Below are 13,876 nucleotides of genomic sequence, written 5' to 3'. Positions count from 1 at the left end.
CATCAGAGGTCTGTCTTCATCATGACTCACACAAACTACAAGATAACACATGCTAGGTGCCTTCAGCTGCTAAGTTGGGGTAATCTGTGGTATACCATTATGATCTTCCCTGCTAGTGGTGGGCTGTGGAGTAGAGTTATGGTGTGTTAACCCGGTAGTACACAGGCCATTCAATGCAATAGTGAAATAGAAGCATATGTAGAAGACAGGAAGACATTCACAATATATGAATATTTGATAACAGCTGGTTACTGTTGTGGGAGTAACTTCCGCTGCCTCAACCAATAGTCGCTGAAATACGAGCCCACAGTGCAGCGGGGATCGACTTCCGCTCCGTCAGCCAATAGCTGCTGAAATACCAGCCCACTGGGGCGTGGTATATTTCTCTTTTAAAAAGAGAAGCAGATCCGGATCAGGCTCTCTTGGTTCCGGCTCCTGCTCCCGGCTCCTGCTCCAGCGACTAGGCTCCCTTCCTGAGCTGGTACCCAAAACAGGTCTTGTAGTAGCGCTATCAGTATCATGATGTCATATCAACCAAGTGGAATTGTTGTTATGGGGCCCCATCTTCTTCCTGGAAACTTTAAATGTTATTGCAGGAAAAACTTATTGTTCATTGTGGAAAACTTAAACATTAATCATATATTAATCATATATTAATATCATATATTATATAATTATAGGTTACCATAAGCCACCTATAGAGTATGGCTCATGGGACATGTCAATATTCTTTTATTTGACTTTATGGATAGGGACTCAATATGAAGCCCAGGCTTGCCTGGACATTGGGGTCCTCCTCCATTAGTCTCCCAAGTGCTTGAATTATAGGTGTACACTACCATACCCAGCTCAGTCCAAGATACTTGTTCACCAACATGCACTAAATATAGAATGTGGTATGTATAGGCTGGGATATCTATTTTTATTTATTTATTTATTTATTTATTGGATTTTCGAGACAGGGTTTCTCTGTAGCTTTGGTGCCTGTCCTGGAACTAGCTCTTGTAGACCAGGCTGGCCTCGAACTCACAGAGATCCACCTGCCTCTGCCTCCCAAGTGCTGGGATTAAAGGCGTGCACCACCACTGCCTGGCTAAGCTGGGATATTTATTACTTTATAAATTGTCTGTATAAATTACCTTTGAAAAAGCTGTAATCTATGGATTTATACTAAGGATATAGCCAGAAAAATACCTCTACAGCATGTGAAAAGCTCTGGGTTCAAGTGTCAGTGTAATAACCAAAACCAAGAGCAAAGCAGGCAGGAGTGTTGCGGGAGAATTGTCTGTATTCTGTCAATCATGTTTTAAATAAACGCTGATTGGCAAGGCAGGAGGTATAGGTGGGAAAACCAGACAGAAAATGGAAATGATGCAAGGAGAGCAGGAGAATTCTGGGGAGGAGGAAGTTGATTCTTCACACTCCTGCCCAGAGCACCGAAGCAGCAGGATGTGAGCTGCCCCACTGAAAAAGGTACTGAGTCACATGGCTAAAATAGATCAGAAAAATGGGTTAATCAAGATATGAGAGTTAGCCAATAAGAAGCCTGACCTAATGGGCCAATCAGCATTATAACTTACTGGTGTGGGAGAATTGTCTGTATTCTGTCAATCATATTTTAATAAAACGCTGATTGGCCTGGCAGGCAGTATAGGCGGGAAAGCCAGACAGGAAGTAGGGGTGGAGCAAAGGGACTGGGAGTATTCTGGAAGCAGAAGCTCCCTCAGCCACTCCTGCTGCAGACCACCGAAGAGGCAACATGTAAGCTGTCAAACTGAGAAAGGTACTGAGCTGTGTGGCTAACATAGATAAGGATAATGGGGTAACATAAGTTATAAGAGCTAATAAGTAGCCTGACCTAATGGGCCAATCAGTTTATAATCTTATGGAGTCCCGTCTGTGATTTTTATTGGGGCTTGCCGGTTGTGGGGTACCGGGCGGGACGGAAACCCCAACAAGCCGGCCCCCTCATATTACAACTTACAATGATCTGTGTGTGATTTTTCTCTGGGACTAAACAGCTGGGGGGCTGGGCAGGACAGAAATCCGAACAAGCCAGCCCCCATCATGTTACACAGGAGCTAGAACACTACCCTCCCCCTTCACACACAGGGCAGACCTAAGTGTGACCCTGTGGTTGTTATACTTGGAGGTACCAGGACATCAGAGAGTAGGTTTCTGAGGCAACTGGGGCAAGACTAGTAACATCTGCAAACTCAGCATCCCACAGCGCAATGAGTAACCAGAGGTCCAGTAGTTCCTAGGGTGCTGGGGCAGTGCCATTCACGTAGCAATGAACTCATCAGAACGCCGGCAGATTTCTGCCTGCACCCAACAGTCTTCAGCTTCAGGCAGGAGAGCTTAGGGGCTCACAGGGTGCTTTCAGACTCCAGCAGGTTGACCAGCAGAAGGCAGAGGCTGTCTGGGTAGCTACAGCCAGCAGGTTGACCAGCAGAAGGCAGAGGCTGTCTGGGTATCTACAGCGTTTGGGAGTTCAGGCAGGGTTTTAAACGGATGCTTGGCACAATCCTCAGTCACTGTCAATGCTGGGGCGCTCAGAGTGAAACCAGCCGAGTGCGATGAAATCATGTGACAGTTGCATCCTCGTTCCGATGACTGGCTCCCCAAAGTAGTTTTCATTCCTCCCTAAGGAGACCCATATTGGACTTCCAGAAACAGATGTGTTGAGTAGAAAAAGTCCTTCCTAAGAAATTTAGAATTTGTCTGAACTTGGCATTTGTGCAAATGAGCTGGCAGTACATCTCAGAGGTGACAAAACCTTACATTCACTCCACGCATAAGAAGCGCCACAGCCAGCACTGTCCACTCCACTGTGATGTCACTGTCCACTCCACTGTGATGTCACTGTCCACTCCACTGTGATGTCACTGTCCACTCCACTGTGATGCTTAAGACTGACTGTCAGCTTGGCAGGATCCAGAACTGGCGTGAGATAAACTTTAGAGCTTGCTCATGAGGAAGATTTTGGGTTAATTTAGTGATGGAGGAGGGCTAATTGTCTATGTGTTGCTTTCATTGGTTAATAAAGAAACTGCCTTGGTTTTTGATAGGACAGCAGCTTAGATAGGTGGAGTAGACAGAACAGGATGCTGGGAGAAAGAAGGCAGTGAGGCAGACGCCATGCAGCTAGCCCCCAGGTCAAACATGCTGAATATTTCCCAGTAAGCCACCACCTTGTGGTGTTACACAGATTATTAAATATGGGTTAAAGCAAGATATGAGAGTTAGCCAATAAGATGCTATAGATAATGGGCCAGGCAGTGTTTAAAAGAATACAGTTTCCATGTAATTATTTAGGATAAAGCTAGCCAGGAGCCAGGTAGCAGGACACAGCCCGCCGCTCCTTTTACAATTTAGTGGGAAGATTCACCATGTGGATTGGGGTCCGGTGAGCTGAGCATCAGCGTTCTTCTCTCTCTGCTTCCTGACGGCAGACGCAATGTGACCAGCTGCCTCAGGATCCTGCTGCCCTGCCTCCCCTCCGTGATAGACCGAGTCCTCTTGAACCATGAGATACATGAAACTTCTCCATCCATGCAAAAAGTAGAAACATGTACATTTTATTTACTTCCTCCCAAACACTCACAGGCAGTTTCCTGATGCCTGCAGGGTAGGGTAACATTTCAGGGCTGGGGATCATCCTGAGTTTGTTCCTGGTTTGGTCCACCAGTAACCGTATGACCTTCGAGTTCTCTGTTTTCCTCAGCTGGAGGCTCTTGTGTCAAAGCGTGTTAGGAGAACTGAGTCATAGGTTCTTGTCATGTTGGATACATCACATCAGGGTTCTTCCTGAAAAATGGTTGATGAAGCGTGAGCAGATCAGTCAATGGGAGGATGTTTTACATGTGTGTGTTCATGATGGTGTGTGCAGAGTGTGTATTCATGTGTATGAATGTGTGTGTGTGTGGAAGTCGACCTTGGGTGTCGGCCCTCATCATTTAGACTAGACTGCTGGCCAGTGAGCGCCACCGGCTCTCCCATCTAGCCTCAGCTCCACTGGGGTTGCAGGGACACCATCTCATCTTTCGGTTGCTGTTGTTTCTTTTTAGTGTGGATGCTGTGGGTAGAACTCAGGTCCCTGTGTTTGTGCAGCAAACTCTCTACCAACTGAGCCATCTCCCCAGACCAACAAGAAGTAGTATAAACAGAAGACTTAAGGTCTAGGTTTCACCACCAGTATGAGACAAATTGGAGTTGGAAATGGTGCAGTAACACAGCGCTAGTGAGGGGTGGGCATGAGATGCAGGCCCGCATGCTCCTGTCTGGATCAGGACAGGGAACTTGCAATTCCCAGTTCCCGAAACAGCTCAGAGGAAAGAACGGCTATGAATATAACTCATTTAGGCAACCTTCACCCAGGAAGTCTGCAATGCCCTTCCGGGAGGACAGGGTCAGAAGGTCATTTCTTCCTAGAGGATGGGGAGCTCTGTGATGTGGGAAACTGCCAGGGGCAGCATCTGGGCCTCGGCATCCTTAGTTCTTCTGGAAGGGAAGAACAGTTGACTGACTTTAATAGTCTTACAGGGACTTCTGCATCTGGGAATGTACAAAGGTCCAAGAGGGAGGGAGTTATGGGAAGACATGGAAAGGAATGACTGCTGGCTTTAATGGGCAAGATCTGTCCTTGTTCTTTTGGGAATCTTTTCACCACTTTGTTCCCAGGGGTTTCCGTTTAAGTTTGAGGTTCAGATGTATGCTTACCCAAAGGGCAAAGGACACCAGGAACACCAGATTTGTAGCCTGTGTCTCTTGCCGCACAAATATCATCTCAGTTATCCTTCACAGTGACCTTGTAAGGGAGAGGCTTGGACGCATTCCATCGGTGAGGAATCTGAGACCCAGGGAAAGCGGGCAGCTTTTCTTTATGGGCGAGAAGCCTACAGAGGAATTCCAGTTTGCTTCCATCTTGGTCCTCCTGCCTAGATGACCTTTTCAAGTGCAGGAGTCCTGTGCTCTCCTCTCTAGCATGTGTGAAACCACGAGTTTTTGATGTGATGCCTCTCCTCACCCTTCTAGTCCAGAGGCTTGTGAGAGATCTGTGGGTTTTCTTAGAAGCACCTCGACTGAATGCCAGGAGCAGTCCTGAGCTCAGAATATGAGGGTCAGTGCTGACCAAGAACTCGAAGCTGCTGCCATAGAAAATGCATAGACCAGAATCTCCATGACTGTAAACTCTGGTCTGCCTTCTTGTGCCTCCCTTAATGAAAACTCAGAGGATTCACACCGAAATGTTGCAGAAATGGCTTTGCTCAAACCATCCATTAACCTGCAGGGACTTCTTTTAAAAAAGGAAAAAAAAGAAAAAAAGAAAATCAGACATAGCGGACACTTCATGAAAAACAAACAGAAAGCAGCAATTTCTTCAGGGTGCAGATACGCTCAGACATGAGAAGAAAAACATTGTTCTGACAGGGAAGGAAATGTCTAGCGGAGTGGGTGGAGAGCCACTGGCCGCTCCCTTTCCTCTAACCACAGGGGTGTGAAGACCATTGAACCAGGTCTGTGAAGGCCGCCCAGTGCGCCCCTTAGGACGCTCATTCCAGCAGATGGGAATCTGCTTAGCATTTCTCCAAACCTGCCAAGAACGGAGGTCGCCCCACCCTCCAGAGCACCTCATCCCAGTGTTTGACAGTCTCTGTCAGGAAATGGTTTGCGGAGCCCAGTGCAGGGCCCCGGAGGGACTGCAGCTGGGCCTGCCTCCTCCTGACAAGTCCTCGGGAGGGTTAACTCCGTTTCCTCAACGCTTGGCCCTCACAGACTCCCCCTTTCCCAAGTGAACGCATGCGTTTTCTTTCTTGAGTGCTGAGTCTGAGCCTGCAGTGGTCTTGGATCCCAGCCGTCCCTGGCGCCCTGTCTCCTCGCCTCTGTGAGGGAAGGGCTCGGATGGCCTGGTTCACCTGTGCTGCAACTTCTAGACTCCCAGCGCAGGCCCAGAAGTAGCTCAGTTAGCTCAGGGTCACGGGACATTTTTGGACTTGCTTCCCAAAATAGCCCTGGGAAATATTTCTTGCTTTCATACATCTCTGGGAAATTCAGTAAAAGCAGAGACTGGAATGCCTATTTTCTAGTCCATGTTACGGTTTGATTTCTAAAGATGAAAGGCAGTCATGTGGGCTAGGAGGCAGCCCGGCGGTAGAGGCCCAAAGATTTATCACGAGGAATGGAGATTCATTCCCAGCACCCACGGGAAAAGCTGGGTGGGGTGAGGCATACTTGTAACTCCAGCCCTGGGGAGATGGTGACAGGAGGATCGGTGAGACTTGTTGTCCAGTCGGCTAAGCCTAACGGGTAAGCCTTGGATCCCCCTGAGAGTCCCTATCTCAGAAACTAAGGCAGACGGCTCCCGAGGAATGGCACTGGCACCTGAGGTTGCCATCTGGACCCCTCAGGCACGCCCCCCCCCACATATACTGCTTTTGCACACACAAAATAGTTGTGTCACAATTTGTATAAAGCTAAATATCATTAGCAGCATCAAGCTTGTGGTAGCGTTAACACAGAGGCTATAATAAATTACCCTGCAATACTGATATTTTGAAACAGCAGGTTCCATACCCTAACCCTAAAGTGACGGGTGATCTGACAGGCAGATAGTGATCTGGATAGCTGATGAGGAGGATTACACATTTCAGCAGACCATCCCATGTTCAACTTCTCTAATTGTGTGTACGTATGGGTGTGGGAGGGAGTGTGACATATGCATGTATCCGTGTGGGTGTGTGCATGTGTGTGTGTGGTGGGTGCCCATGTGTATAGGGGCATGCTTTCACGTGGAGTTCCGCTGGCACTGGGTTTCTTCCTCAGCCATCCTCCAGCCTAAGTTTGGCGACAGGGTCTCTCACGGAACCCGGAACTCAGCAGTTGTTTAGAATGGCTTGTCAGTGAGTTCCAGGAGTCCTCTTATCTTTCCGAGCCCTCTGGCTACCAGGGCTGGGGTTAGCGATCTGTACCACTGTGACAGGTTTTTCATGGGTTATGGGGATCAAATGAAGGTCTTCATGCCTTGACTGCAGAACTTAGCCATTTCCCTAACGCTATCAGCTGCTGTCTTTTCTGATTCACAAATCATCGGCTAACTGCAGTGATTGTCTGCCATATGCCTGACTAATCTGGCCATGCCTGGGCCCTTTAGCTCAGTTCCCTGAACATACTGGGTGTTCTGGGCTCTGATCTGGTTCTGTGTGGACTGAGAAATATAAATCGCCAAATAGTGTCGAATAGACCCTAGAGCATGCTGTCAGTGAGGGCCCCGGGCCGGACACCCTCACTTTAGGAGGAAACCAGCAAGAACATTCCAGATTTTGCAAGCATCTTAAACAAAGGAAATTCCAGCGTGCTGTGTGAAATCCCTTTGCAGAGAGAAGCAAGGGGCTCATAATGGTGATTTACTCTGAGAGAGAGCTTGAAAATTCCGAAGCAAAAGAAATGGAAGAGAATCCAGACAAAAAGACCGATCTTGAATAGCAATCCTTCACTTCTTAGACTCTTGACCCCACAGCACAGCAGGCTGTGCTTTAAAAAGTAAACATTAGCTTTCAGAACAGGGGTTCCCTGGAATGGACACCTCAGTTGTTATCTAATTTGATTTTATAAGTGAGGTCTGTGGTTGCAGGTGGTGTGAGACTCCTCGTTGCCACAAGCAAACACATGGGAGTGTTAAGAGCCCATGTTGTCGCTGTTGCTCACCTGGTAGGGTGCGCCCCTGGCACCCATGCAGCCCTATGACCAGTGTAACTCAGCTGTGCCACCCAGGCTTCTGCCTGCTCCCTGTCTGGGAGCCCAAGGTTTCATTTTGTTTGCAGTGCTAGGAGTGGGAACCAGGGTCTTATGTGCACATGTTGAGTGAATACTCTCCCACTAGGGGTGGAAACCAGGGTCTTATGTGCACATGTTGAGTGCATACTCTCCCACTAGGGGTGAAAACCAGGGTCTTATGTGTACGTGCTGGGTGAACACTCTCCCACTAGGAGTGGAAACCAGGGTCTTATGTGCACATGTTGGGTGAACACTCTCCCACTAGGAATGGAAACCAGGGTCTTATGTGCACATGTTGGGTGAACACTCTCCCACTAGGGGTGGAAACCAGGGTCTTATGTGCACATGTTGGGTGAATACTCTCCCACTAGGGGTGGAAACCAGGGTCTTATGTGCACATGTTGGGTGAACACTCTCCTACTAGGAGTGGAAACCAGGGTCTTATGTGCACATGTTGGGTGAACACTCTCCCACTAGGAGTGGGAACCAGGGTCTTATGTGCACATGTTGGGTGAATACTCCCCCACTCAGCTGTATCCTAACGCTTGCTTTTAAAAGTGGCTAGAGGGGCAGGAAGAGGAGTTGGTTGATAAAGGATCTGAGTTTGACCCCAGAATGGATATAAAAACAAAACAAAGACAACAGTAGCAGTAGCAACAGCAACAAAAAACCAGAGTGTGGCGGGGCTTGGGAGGTGGAGATGGGAGAAGTCCCTGGTGATCCCTGGGCAGCCAGCTTAGCTTTCTTGGAGAGTTCCAGGTCTCAGTGGGAGAATCCTTCTAAAACAAACAAACAAACAATGAAAAAAAAAACACGGTAGAAGACTTTTAGGAAATGGCAGCGTAGGCTGACCTGCACACACACACACACACACACACACACACACACACACACACACACACACCTGTGCCTGTACCCTTGATAACACCCCTATAGACTGCTGAGGCTGACCCCTGGCTTCACAGGTGCACACACACCTGTGTCCACACCCTTGTACGAACCCCCATAGACCATATGTTGAAGAACCATGTGCTTTTCTGGAAAACCAAAAGTCATTTTTTTTAATGGGCTCTTTGGAGGAAGTTTTCATTGACTCATATAAAAATTATAATAAACTTCTAATTCAACCCTCTCCCCTCACATGCCAGCAAAGATATTTCGTTCTCATGCCATGGGCTGCAGACCGAAGCATCTTTCTGTGCAAAGCAGTTACAGCTTGACTTAGGAACGGAGCATATTCTATCAGTGGGCCTGGGTGGTCACAGTCGGCAGGCAGCAGAGCCCTGGCTTAGGAAGACCACTGCGTTCCCCCCTTTCTGAAATTCATTCTTTTCTAATGGTTATGGAGGGAAAATATGAGTCGGGTACTGTGTGGCAGTATGCTCCACAGAGGTTCTGTGCTATCGTCTTGCCCAGCCATCATCATCCTCTCTTTCCTCTCTCTCTCTCTCTCTCTCTCTCTCTCTCTCTCTCTCTCTCTCTTTCTCTCTCTCTCTCTCTCTTAACCAATAGGAGGACCAGAGGAATTCTTCCCACGTTTGAGACTAGCTGGTGAAAATACCGGTTTGGAACCCTGGGGCTGTGTAATAACTTGTCTGTCACCGTGGCTGGCTTTCATAGACCTTAGGGACCTGTTTGCTAGGGAATCACTTAACTGTGCACTGTGATCTATCATGCCCTTTCCCTGTGTTCTAACAAAACACCACACCCCACCCCCACCCCACCTATAAGAGCATGGATGGTTGCATGAGGGTCAGCATCCCCTTTGGCAGGACTCTCTTCAGAAATGACAAAGTCGGTCAAATCTCTTAACCTTGATCTGAGATGCTGTTGTTCCTTAATAATCTTTTTTCCCTTCTTCCTTCCCTCTCTCCTTCCTTCCCTTCCTTTCTTCCTCCTTCCCTTCGTCTCTCCCTCTTTCCCTCCCCCTCTCCCTCCTTTCCTTCCTCCTTCTCTCCCTCCTTCCCTTCCTCTCTCCGTCCTTCCCTCCCTCTCTCCCTCTTTTCTTCCCTCTCTCCCTCCTTTCTTTTCTCTTTCCCTCCTTCCCTCCCTCTCTCCCTCCTTGCCTCTCTCTCTCCCTTCTCTTCTTTCTCCCTCCCTGCCCCCTCCTCTTCCTCTTTTCTCTTTCTCTTGTCTTCCTCTTCCTTCTCTCTTCCTCTCCCCTTCCACCTTCATTCAGCCACTCCTTCTCCGCCACCATCAGTGGCGCATCCCAGGGTCTTATTGCTCTCTAACCTTTTATGAACACGTCTGAAGTGGGTGCTTCCTAGTCACAATGCCTGGAGAAGTAAGGCCCTTCCTTTCTCACTCAGATCTCTTCAGAAATGGAGCAGACAACCTCTGAAAGGGTCTTAGTGGAAACATTATAGAAAAAATGGCTTTTTATGCTCACTGGAGGCTTGGAACAAACATTTTTCAAAACTTGCAAAGCTGATCTCTGTTGAAATTGTTCCCAGACATTTAGTTCAGTGTAGGGAGCCAGGAGAGCTTCAAGGGTGTAACTGGGAAAGGAGTTTGCTCTGCAGCCACCATTGCGTGTTTTACTTTCAAAGAAAAGCAATGCTCTCTAGAGGTGTTTGTTGAAAGAGTTCTATGCAATAAGAGTGTTGTTTTGAAGCAGGGGGTGTGTGGCTTCTCTGGAGCAGAGGGACCTTGTGCCAGGCTTTTGTGCAGAGGCTGAGAGTGGCCCACTGTTTCAGAAGGAAGCAGGTACCACTGCACAAACTGAGCAAGACAGGTTGGATGTGCCAGGCACCCAGGTCACCTCATAGCCCCTTGTGAGGTAGCCTTCTCTACAGTCCAATACAGCTACTCTCAGCGTCTCCCAGTTGAGGTGGTAAACAGCTTAGGCGTTGGCTGGTGGAGTGTGTCTGTGTACTTTTGATTAAGTCACACATGCGGGCGGGAGGGAAGGAGAGGAAACAGAGTTTCATTTCCCACGATCTCTCCTGAGTTAAAGCAGGGACCCAAGAGCCTGTAAAATAACAACACACGGACTTCAGGGGCACAAGAGTGGACCACCATGACTGGAGTCTTAAGTTCTTCCGGTTGCCTACCATGTGAGCTAAAAGTGCCTCAGTGCTTCTAGATATCTCTCTTCTCCTTTATGGAAAAAGAACAGCATCCATGCTGGGCTGCAATGGTACATGCCGTGATTAGCTGTGTTGTGGGCTTAAGAAAAAGCTACTTCATGAATATATGTGGGGATTATCTGAACGTGAGGCACCCCAGACCTTCGTCTGGTTCAGTTTATATAGTGGCACCAGCTTAGCAAAGAAAGGACGCTTCTACCTCAAAAGACCCTGGAGACCTGATGGAGTCATCACATCACTATCCAGTCTCTGTCTTCCACCTCAGCAATGTCAAGAAGTGGTGAACCACGCACCAACAGCGCGGCACCAGTATGACGGGGTGTGTCCGTGTGTGCGGAAAGCACGCTCACGCATTTGAGAAGATCTGAGATTTTGTGGCTTTCCTATGTTTATGTGATGATATTGTGTAACCGAGGGAAAGTGGGCTCAGACAACTCCAGAGAACCCGAGGTTTCATGACTCTCTGATGCTACATGATGCTGTTGTATAACTTGGGCAACTGCCTGGATGCCCTAAGCATCAGTTTCTCGGTCTCAAGAACGGTGATCTCGAGGTCAGCCCCAGACCACTCCAGAGGTCCCACTGCACAAGTGTGATTCACCGGCTCTACATTCCTATACGAGGTTTGTAAGGCAGTCAAGCTGAGAGGGGTGGGCTGTTGAGGGTTAAAATGAATTACCCTAACTGTGGCTCTTGAGAAGTATCCTTGAGGCGCTGAGGGCGAGGGGCCACCTGCGGCCTCGGAGGCCTGAAGCATACCCCACCTCCTCTGAGCCATGGTTGGCCCAGCGGTGAACAAGCCTATCAAATGCGTACATACAGCGGTTCCGACTCTCCAGTGTCTTCCAGAGCCAGGAGCTCCATCTGGCACTCCATTTGCTAAATGCCCCATTTATGTCAAATGCCAGGAAATGTGGCTGTTTAAAATCCCAGGGAATAAGATTTCCACTCAGCAGCTTTCTAATGGACACATACCGCACTCTGTGAAGCAAAAACCCTCTGCTGAGCCGTCAGGTCTCGGGCCCCTGCTCACCAGTTCCCGGGCCTCAGCTGTGATGTTCAAAAAGATACAAGGTGAGGAAAGAGAATCGCTAGGCGTCCGCGGCTGACTAGGACGCCTGCTGCCGATAGAGGGCAGTGTTGCACATCGCAGAAATCCTCAGCCCGGTTGGACCAGACTGGAGAAATACTCACCTTTTTCTACTCAAACCACGAGCAGTTTAATAAGGAGCAGGAGCAATTAAAGCTGCTAGCCGTCAACACATCCTGCTCCTGGGCTGAGCTCATTATGGTTCCATCACCACTTTGGTATTTGCAAAGGGCTTTGTAATCATTTGGAGAGATCATTCCTCCCTAGCACTTTTCTACAGAATGCCAACTCCATTAGCCTTGTTTTTTATTTTTTAAATTTTTTTCCTTTTTTTTTTTTTTGGTTGTTGTTGTTTTATCTTTCCAGGAAGCTCAGATCTGGGGAGGTTGGCGGGATAGCTTCAGGATTTTGAGTCCAGAAGCAGAGTTAGAAGACTCACGCTCTGTATGCATGCTAGGGAACCTTATGGATGGTGCCTTTTCAGCCTGGAGTATGAATCACCAGCATGTGATTGCTCCTTCTGTGTGTGTGTGTTGGGGGTGCGTGTGTATGTGTGGGTGCATACACGAGGTCAGAGTTCTCGGTCTCAGACGATCTTTAGCATCTTCCATCTTTTGTTTGAGACCGGCCTGGGACTCTTCTATGCAGACTAAGATGGCTGGTCCCTGAACTTCCGGGATCTGCCTGTCGTCTGGAGACCTCACCATCAGTGGGATTATAAGGGTGTTCCACTCTGCCCAGGTCCCCATTTGTGGGGAAAGCAGTTGATCCACTGAGCTAGCTCCCCAGTCCTATGTTTTCTCTTGATCGATTAGAGATGTCTGTCTGGCCTGGAGCTGGTGGGGAGCACAGAGACAGGCCATCTTGGATCTACTAATCATGCCTGCTGCCCATTCCAGCAAGAGCTGGTGGTCAGAAACTAAACTAGCTCATCAGGTCTACTCTTCAGCCCAAGGAAAGTGTTAGGGAGAGATGAGAGACAGACATATGGATCATTTAAGTACCTGGACAGACATTCATCCACGGCTGTTCCCTCCCATGACCAGCTCGTGAGAAGCAGTGACTGAGAGCCAAGCTGTCAATCTCTCTGGCATTCCACGCTCGCTGATCTCTGACTCTGTAAAATCCGTTTCCTTCCCACATTCTGAAGCACTGTTTTGGCTGAGTATGTATTGGCTATGGTGTTGCTTATCTGCAGGAGCCTAGCCTGGTGACATGTTCTATTACTTGACACGCTGGCCGTTGAGGAGCACGCGAGCCATTTCTGTTATGGATGAAGTGTCGTTTCTCAAGTGGAGGCTATTTCTTTTGCAATGACATCAACAAATTGATAAATGAAACTAACTGGCAGCGTTTCATACCGACATGCTGCCAATTTATTTCTGAAACGCCGTTAGGCCAAAGGAGGTCCGAGTGTGTGCCTGCATGTATCTCGGAATGACAAATTAAAAGAGCTAGGATTTGTGGTCAGGTTTCTGATGTTTATCACGGTGTCGATATGATCTGGCAAGGCACACGGATTCTGTTTAGGCCCGTCTCTTGTTGGGCGGCACAAGTATCTGGTTTAGTTGCTCTGTCTGGCACCTCACTTACCCACCTAGGAAAGACTGTTGGCCCAGAGACACAAGTGCTACTTTCGTTCTGAGTAAGCCCTGTGCCAGGCTTGGGGCCATCGGAAGGGGTGGAGGGCATACGGTATTTTGATGGTGCTAGCTTGGTCTCAGGTAACACATTGAACTCTGAAAGGTTTGTGCCCACATCCTCTTCACTGTGGCGTGGCTGCTGGTGGCTGGCGGGCACCATCTCTGATGGCACCAGTTGTTTGGCTGCTTTTGCCAATTTGAACATAGATGGATGTTGATACTGATGGGCCGTGTGGATCTTGTCTCTGATACATTTTTAAGTCACTCTCAGTGAT

General features: G+C 48.4%; 1 long non-coding RNA gene across 2 annotated transcripts in view; it reads left to right on the top strand.

The window, feature by feature from the left end:
- LOC125410536 (uncharacterized) overlaps positions 1-13,876 on the top strand; it is an 89,384-nt gene that overhangs the window by 61,872 nt on the left and 13,636 nt on the right. The window lies entirely within an intron of this gene.

The sequence above is a fragment of the Myodes glareolus genome, chromosome 22, assembly GCF_982192425.1.
Source record: "Myodes glareolus chromosome 22, mMyoGla1.1, whole genome shotgun sequence".
NCBI lineage: Eukaryota > Metazoa > Chordata > Mammalia > Rodentia > Cricetidae > Myodes > Myodes glareolus.
This window is presented reverse-complemented; position numbering and strand designations above follow the sequence as displayed.